Below are 9,786 nucleotides of genomic sequence, written 5' to 3' on the forward strand. Positions count from 1 at the left end.
CCGAAGAATACGATTACAATTATCCTAACGACCGACAAACGTTCTCTATGCGTTTGAATCGATGCGAGTGGTTAACAGCGGATAACGCGACCTCGAATCCGCTTGTTCTTCGGGCATACATCACTCATATTACGAGTAACAACGCCGATCGATCGACACCGTAGTGCTTCGTCCTGTTCATGTTCAATAACGAGCTCTTTGTTTGGACGCTGGTGTCGGTTGGTGACTCGTTACCACCGTCATCCAGCAACTATGAACGGTGTTCCGTGACGGATTCGCACGAGAAACAATCGTCATCGGGAAAAGAGATAATACGGTGTGATATCTGATACTACTGCGAAAGAGCAAAAAACAGGTACTAACGACATTTTTCGATATGATTTATTTCGTTCCTTTTTTTCAGATATTAACAGAGGCCATTGGCCGTCAATAGATCACCGCGATGACGAGACTGGCGTCAGTCGCACTGAGAGATCGTTGCGCTCGGGTCATTGTCGCCAGAAGACGAGTCGTGAAGTCTCCGTCGTCAACTCGCTGCGGCTCAAGGTGTCGTCAAATAGCGCGTCCACGGGATCGGATCGAGTCACGTCAACGCGATTCAACCAGTCGATGTGCGCTTCTCACAGGATACGAACGCCGCAGCGTTAGTATACGTGTGTCATTTCAACGGATCATCAACGTTGCAGCGTTTGAAACCCTCGACCAATTGTATGAAATACACGGCCAGTCTTCGAATGATTTTGTAATAGTTCAACTTATCGCGATCTGTGTGAAAATCTCGCAATAAACAGAATTCCGTGGCGCTCGGGTCGACACTGTTCAGCGAGAACACGCATCGCACGCGATCGCCCGGACTGTAACCGTACCGTTCGATGATGTTCTGAATGAAAGCAGCCTCTGCGCCGATTATGGTTCGCGGATTCAGCGCTAAATTGAAGGTGAATGACTCGACGCCGTGTGTCTCTCGATATTTGTCGAGTGACGTGAACATGGATGCGAAAAATGCGTGTTGATCGTCTATAACTATGCGACAACGAGCGTGGTCGTGACTCGTCGCTAAAATGGCAGCGACGTTGCGCTGCAACTTGGCGAATGTGCTCTTTACGAACTCTTGAGCGTTTCTCTCAAAACACGTGGTAACGAAACGTTCGCTCGTCAGGCCAAGGGTCTTCCAGTACTTTTTCTTGCTCACCACACTGCACGTTTCCACGCCCGAATCCTCCAGATCAATCGTGATCAACGGATAGTCGTAACGACGGAACGTTTGATTTATCTTACGCACCACCAGAGCCTCATACGCGTATTGCTCGGTCGCGGTTATCGCTCGGAAGTTCACGTCGTGATTCAATGGCGACGAGTCGTCGATGGCCGAGTCTCATCGGTTCTACAGGCACATTATTAGACCGTCTGTGTCGCGGTATACTACGTCACAGCGAATATCGCGTCTTTGCGAGTCACTTGCAGTCTAGTCGTACCGACAGTCGTCGTCGTCGTCGTTACATCGTACGATATCGCGAGCAATCGCCATTGACGCGTCGACTACTCGACACGTGACAGTCGCGGCAAAGCCACCTCGCAGATTCACATGGTCTCGTGAAAGGTTTTGCGCGACAGCAGTGTCACCGCGGCTGCCACTTGCGGTGAGTAAACTACGCTGTGCCGGTAGTTGAGGTAGCCGTACATCGAATTGGTGACCACTTTGAACATTTTTTCCTTGCAGGCAAAAACGCGACGTTGAAACACATTATCCGTCGCGCGCATCATTCACTTGTAGCGTTGACGCATACGCAAATAGTGCGTCCAGAGCGAGCATATGATCGGTCGATCGCGGTTTACCACGGCGTTACGACACATTACGAGAATTCGACGTCGCGCGGGATCCTCGCTCGAGTCGATCATTTCGCGCGTATTGGAGAACTCGACGCCATCGTTCCAGCCGCCCTGACGGCGCAACACCGCGGACGCAAGCGGGTTTCTAGCGTGAATGATGTAACACGACATATCGTCGAGCGCGCGATCGGTCGCAACTGACGGTGATCGTAGCGTCAAACGATCGGTGTTTTTGCGCCATCGTGATTCTGTCGGCTCGTAATCAAAGCAACGAATTAGGCCAGTTCGCACGCTATCGTCTAATAGCGTCGAATCGTTGTTGTGCAGCGCCAACAAATGCGCGCACGTTACCATGTACACCATTTCCATCGACAATTCCTACTGACAACCGATAGACGGATAGAACGACGTGAAATCCACGGAAATGGGTCGCCTGAAACCGGAGAGAAAATGCCTTTTTATCACTGTACGTACTGTACAGTATAGTACATATGTACAAAATGTACGTAGTACGGAGCAGTAGCATTCCCGGTTGTATTGTACCTCTGACTGCTCCGTACTATGTACTGTACAATAGTACCGACCGTGCGACGGGACCTCGTTATATACATTTTGCTCCCACTGTGATACCGTTTATGCGCAAAGAAGGGGTGTAAACATTGAACGTTTATTGGTGGAGCGATACGTTTTTGTTCCCCTCCCCTCCATTTACTTCTGAATACCGTTTTTCGTGTTACACGCGTATAAGTAATCGAGCGATGCGTACGACGCCTCAGTGCGTCAACCGATGCTCCTCGACGCGCGAGGGCTGTCGGTGTAACGTCCTGCGACGTTTTCTCCACCATATCATTTTTTCGCCTCTACATTAAAAGGCCAGCGGGACATATAGGTAGATTCAACCATAAAAAGTAATTGTTACTATTAAAATTTATCGATAAAAGTTCATATCTTTTAAAATAATAATAATTTTAGAAAAACGCGCGGTGCGATTTAAGGCTCCTTCAAAGTATTACAAATTATGTCGTAATAAAATTTCTGTAAAATCGATAGTTTAGAAGTTACGGCTATTTAAATGTCTCGACCAATCAGGAAAAGGCATGTTTTTCTCAGTAACTATAAGGCCTAGAAGAAAAATCTTAATTGCTAACAATAGCATTAAAAGACCTCTATTTAACGACCATATTAACATTTTGAAAAACATTAACAATTAATAAGAAACCAACAATGTTACTTACCAATAGACTTCAGAAAATTTTAAAATTCATACGTAGGGACTATTGAGACGCCAGTAATCCGTACCTTCCGTGAAAATTAAGAAAAGTCAGTTTAAAATATTTTTAACACCTACGTACATAGAGAACATTTTAGTGAAACATAAGCAAATGTCAAAACCTCAGAATATTAATTACAAAAGGAAATAATGCCAAACGAAACCAATTAATTCTTGCCCACAAACAGAGAATCCTTCTGACAGTACATTCTCAAAATTTGGTAATTCTTACTTAAAATTTAATAAACCTCATTTATTTAAGTTCAGGGGTCGTTTAAATACTCTATTTAGCTTGGAAATCCACCATTTTTGCCTTGGTCACGTTTAAATACTTTATTTAATTTAATTTAAGCCTTCTGTCCACGTCCAAGCTCCTCTTAAATATTGCACTCTTTCAAATTCGTTCGTACAGTACAACGGCTTGAACTCATCACTAATAATAAAAATTAATTGTTCATCGAATCTTCTATTACCATAAGCTTCTATAAGGTCTAAAAGTCGGTAATTTATACATAAGAACCGTTTATAACCGACGCCAATAATAACGAAACCTACCCAAGGGATCTACCTTACCGACATACGTAAGTAGAGAGCCCTATGGTAGAACTCAGCCTTGCCGAGAAACATTAATTTAACAACAGTAATAATAAGGATCCCTGTAATAAGAAATCCTATTTTTCCAGTTAACAATATTATAAATCTCTACACTCTAAAACCCACTGTTAACAATATGCATTTCTTATAATAATTTTTAATAACCACATTTAAACATTAATAACAAATATCTCTTTTATTATAACACATGCATATTGTCTTTATAAAAATCATAACTAATTAACATTATAACTTTCTATTACACTACTCATATAATACTAAATTAGGCGTATATTATAACCTTAAGAACCACACATATATAATATTAACCATTTTTATTATAATATTATAAGGCATAAATAATTACGCGCACATATAAATTAATAAGTCAGACTGGCGACAGAAAGTCTCGAAGATAAGGCACGCACGCAGCCGGGCCACCGAGGGTGCTCTGGAATCCCCGAGTAACCCGAGCTCATATCAAGTAACATAGGGCATCCTGTTGACCACGCTCCTTATCACATCCGGCGGCGCGCCGAGATGTCTCGACGCCTCGTCAGCATCACGCCACTCAGTCCCACTCTGAAAAACCTTGAACGCTCCTACTCTGAATCCCTCTCGTATAATCCCATTACTCCTACCATATAGCCTACCCCACTCTTGAGTTCCATTGTCCAGACCGAACGAGGCCCCGGGAGCAGCTCCCGCCGCAGTGTCGACATCGGAAGTTCATACAGTACAGACGTGCCTCTTAGGAATGCGTCCAAGACATCTTTGTTAATTTGACGCAAAGAGGAAAAGTGTCTCTGAGCGACCGTGCCACCACGGACAACGGTCGTCTCGCATAAGAACCTCTTCCTACGCTCCTTCAGAGCCTTTGCCTTGCGCTATTCAAAATCTGGAAGATTTCTTAGGAAACTTGCCAGAACATCCACGGTGTTTTATAATACTCAAAGTGTGCGGATAAGTCGACTCCCCGCTCGAGTTGTGCCGTGGCTAGAGTGGTCCTAACAGTATTGAGAGTATTCTGGAATAAAAAAGCCTGTTCTTTGAGATTTCTCTGCAAAAGTCTGAGCTACTGAAATAAATAGTAAGTATATAATATTTTAATGCACAACACTCACATACACCGCGTTTCGCGCAAGTGAATTACAATCGCAATCTAAGCCTTAGGAACATTGTTACGCGAGTGAACCAGTAACGTTTCATCATACGCCAAGTTGAATTATTTAACAGATACAATAGCGTCACGCTGAAATTTTCGTTCATGTCGGTTCGTAACTGCCTTACATAAGGACCATTCATTATAATCCGAATAGTGTATTATCTACGTTTAGTTTGTCAAACCGCTCTTAGAATTTCGTTCCGATTTCCTTAGGATACGCTATACAATCTAGTATATATATAAAGAGAGAGAGAGAGACAATCTTCAGATTCTTCTTTTTCTAAATCGTGATTACAAAACCCCAGTGTCTGTCAACGCAGTGAACTACGCTCACACACTTATTATTCCCTTTCCATTCCTCCTTGCGGGCGCATGACATCGGTGCCAAGCACAGGGTCACGCGCGCACGGCATCGGTGCTAAGCACAGAGCCGTATTGGTATAGTCAGAATCCTTATCAGCAGTGGCATCCCACCACTCTGACATCGTCTCCAGGCGAATTCCTTACGCCGGAGACTCTGCTTTGAAAATCTGCTTACTCCAACCTCCTAGGCCTTCACCTCGTTAATAGACATTGAATAAAAAAAAAAAAATTTACAATTATCTCGTAACAAGGACTCACAGAGACGTTCCTTCATGTTAGCCTTCTATCTATCTCTTTCATTAGCTATTTTAGTTATAAGACATTTATATGCCTTTATAATTTCATGTATAATTATGTACTTGATATAATATTCCCACTGTTTCCACTGTAACCTGCACTTGCACATATAAAATATACTGCGTTCTGCTATTACCATTATCCGTAAGGACTATTCTACATTAAACAATCAAGTTACTAAGGTTTCAGATTAATAATTCTTTTACAATCTCATTGTTTATTTAGACGAAAGTATATTCTTAATAACGACAAGATCTTGACATTATCCATTATAAAAGCTGGAATAATATAAATCATTTCATGAAGTGCATCCTTCCCCACCCACATATATATATGTATATGCATTTATTGTATTGTAACTGATTTTATTGTGTATGTGTAGACGTGTGCCATTGCATCGGCATACGCCTTAATTACCTCACTGTATTACTTGCTATTGTACAATTCCATTAAAATCACCGATTCTCTTGTACAACGAACATATGCTATTGCATCGGCATACAATCCTTCAATATTTTCTACTAAGCATTTTAATTTTATGCAGCATCCTTGTTTTATCGGCAGCCTTTTTCCTCTTATTCGAGCATTTTCTTGAAAGGAAGATATTAAGCATTCATAAATCTTTGTCCTTTTTATTCAGTTACTTAAATCGATTGGTGCCATAACATCTCTTGCCAGAGGAATTTATAGTTCATTAACCATTAAATCTGAATCTTACATTATTAAGCATAGATCTAGCTCACTTTTAGGGAAGCGCCTTACTGGAGCTACCCGCCTCTATCCTTGTCCAGACTGAGGAGCGCTTTACAGGTGCCTCTCGGCTCAAGCATCCTATCCATCCCGTCCAACTCATAAGACCACCCCTTTTCCATCAAGATCAGGAAATTTAACTTGTGAATTAATAACCTGTACAGTGCTTAGCATCCTTCAATCTCAGGGGCGCAGCTGACAGCCGCCACCCGCCTCAATTATCCTTCTCCTACAACCCGCATAACCTAACCCTGCCAAAGCATTGGTAGTAAGCATTAATTATTAGTACTTTTATAGTACTCTGGCAACGGATAACTAAAGTCACAAGAGTCCTTTTCACTCAATAATTAATTTTATCAATTGCTATTTTAACTTGTCCAACCAAAAATGTTATTCTTAAACTCAATCCGTTAGATGCCAAATAAACATCGCGGGGGCGTTAAACAGAAGGCAAGGCAGCTACGTAAGGAAGCTTGCCGACGAGCGGCCCTGTTGTCTCAACACATGGACCCCACCAAACCCCGTATAATACAAGATATCACGGGGCACGATCTAGTTCCTCCATCGTACATCAAGTTTTTATTACAAAACAGACTCATAAGCACATTTAAATACGCTTCACGTCCATTACATTCCACACAAAGACACTTCATTCCGGATTCGCATTCTTTACCAAGCTCTTCCAGGGCTCACACGCGCAACCCTCTGCTGGTTAAACAGCGTTCGACGACAGAAACTCTAGACATAGAATTGATAGATTTAACACAGGACGACACTTTCAACAACAAGACAGCCACCTACATTTACCAACTGGAGTCCTATTCTCTCACTGAAACTCCTCGCAAATTACCGTACCACCTTCATTACTTCCACCGGGCAGGATAACTGTATATTCTCTCAACACTTCATTGTAACTCATTACCAGCAGCTATATAATGTAAACCACATTTGTATTCATTAATTATATAACTATAAGTATTATCACTCATTTATATTACACTTTTAACTATCATATTGTCTCATTGTTAAATAAACAATTGTTTAAGTCTCTATTCCTATCAATAGCCATAATCTTTATATCACCTACAATCACCATATTTCCCCCTTTCACCATCTGTCCGGAAAAGCTCTCGGCATCCCAGGCAGTGCCGGTGTGAGCAGGTAGGCCTAAATAAATAGAGAGCAGGCGGATCACGATCCCTAGGGAGACGCGAGACGTTACATCGGTTGTCGTCGCGGTGTGTAACTCTAGTTACACACCGTGCATGCAATGATGAACCTTTTCCCCGTTCGACAGCTCTAGTCACATCGAGAAGCATCTGTTGACGCACTGAAGCGTTTGACAACGTTTTTATGTTTCGTGTTCAACGACAATCTGATCGAGTTTACACTTTTTTTACGAATATTCACGTATAGTGATTCGGTGCGGCGGAGTTATGTGGGGGTCGAGTGGACTCCCGCTCGACTCAGCCTTTCAACCCCAACAGCAGGGGGGGAGTGATAGATGTAGAATTACAGTGGCACGGCATCCGTACCCTGGTTGAATGTGTTCCCTCGCGGCGCTCAAGGACAGACCTCGAGGGCTCCAGTGAACCGACTCGAAAGATAGGAAGAAATGCTTTTTTATTGCTTACACTTGGCCCCTCGCACGGGGCGCGCTCGCTCGCGAACAAGAGACGGGAGACGGAAAAACAGCACGCACGCTCGCCGGCGTCACCGCGCAGGCACGCGGAATGCACGTGATGCTCGCTCAACAGCGAGAAGTCGCAGCGGTCGCGCCGAGATTCCACGTGTTTGGAAATGAAAAAAAGAAGGAAAGAGGAATACACCAACGACGGCTACCGTGTAGCCACGCGGGACGCACGTGTATGCACCATAACACGACCTCGCAGCGGCCGCGTCGAGGTCAACACATACAACACGCGGCGCAACACGTGGAACCCACGGCCGAGCATGTGAACACGCGAAGACAAAGCCGACGACTGGGCCGCGCAAGGGCGACCGCGAGATCGCAAGGGCCGCTTGCCCGAAGGCGCGCTCGAATATCACCGGGCGGACGGCTCTCCGACACGACACGACAGAGGCGGCCGCGCGCGACCGCAATGTGTAACAACAGACACGGCGCGCGGGAATCGAACTCGCGCTGCGAATAAATGGCGAGTCGCACTACATTCAGACACGACAGCCCGCAAAGCGACCGCCGGCGCGTTCCGTCCGACGAGAAGGCCGCGACGGTCCGTCACACGTCCGTGTCTCACCTCGGAGAGAAAGCTTCGCACACGATTGAAACGCACTCCCACTCGGGGGAAGAAACTCTCGCACTGGTAGCACTCACGTGGCACGAGCGACTGTCTCCGCTGCCTCCGAGACGGCAGCGGGTCCGCGCTCCCTGCGGCAGGTGGCGGGAGCCGCTCTTCCGCCACATTTATACCACCAATATATAGCTTGTGGTCGTCTATGTGCATTAGGCTCAGTTGATCATAGATCGGTGCTAGTCGGACCGTATTGGACGACGATGGCGATAATGATGATTCGTGAGACGTTGTAGCCTCTAGCGCGATCGTTTCATCGCGCAGCCATTGACCGACAGCTCGCGGAGACGCTGGTATCACCAGGGATCGCGCTTGTCCGTTGACATCGCGTTTCGGCGCTCCGTCGGTCGATGGCATCAAGAACAACGAGTGATCGTTACATCGGAATGACAACACCACGCCGCGCTGTAACGCGCGCACTGCGAACGCGTTGGGCAATAGTCTACTGTTACCGGCATGCGGTGACTCGAGCAATGTCGCGTAAAAGTGACGCGAGTACGACGCGATCGTCAGCAGAAACGACAGGTTTTGCGTCAGATGGTACACCGTCGTGCAATCTTGCAGATTGTACAATGATACGCGCAGCATATTGATTCCGCGATCGATGTCCAACGAATCGAAAGCGATGCTCGAATCGAACACCTCGTCGCCGCCGTCCCGGTTGAAGTACAGGCGACGAATCGTCACAGCGTCGAAATTCATCTTTTCGCGGCGCGAACGCTCGGTCAGCGAGCGCTCGGCTGCGTCGTTCACGCCAAAGTAGTGCGATAAGTGCTTCAGCGCGATCGAGCCCACCTGCGTGAGATAACGAGCTTTCACGTGCAGCATAATGTCCAGACACAATTGCGTCGCGACGAATCGTGTGTTCGTCCCGATAAAATTGCACCGTGGCACGTCCAATACCGGGCTGAGCACGCAGCAACGACTGCATCTGTCGTTCTCGAACGGTCAAGTCACAGTCCTCGGACAACGGCACGTAAGCCAGTAGTATCGGAGTCGTGACGATATCATCACTGTCGTCTCGAGGGCGCAAAGTCCCTGCGTCGGTCACCGATCGAATGAGTCGTCGCTGATGAATCGTCAGAGCGATGGACGAGAGTCGTTGATCCTCCTTCACGCCTCTCGGTAACGTGCTGGCCATTCGCGCGTTCGTCTCGATATCGTAACTCACCACCGGCAGCAGGTTCAATAGATCGCGGGGCAAT

Source organism: Harpegnathos saltator, unplaced genomic scaffold (assembly GCF_003227715.2).
Source record: "Harpegnathos saltator strain DR-91 unplaced genomic scaffold, Hsal_v8.6 scaffold109, whole genome shotgun sequence".
Classification (NCBI taxonomy): Eukaryota; Metazoa; Arthropoda; class Insecta; order Hymenoptera; family Formicidae; genus Harpegnathos; species Harpegnathos saltator.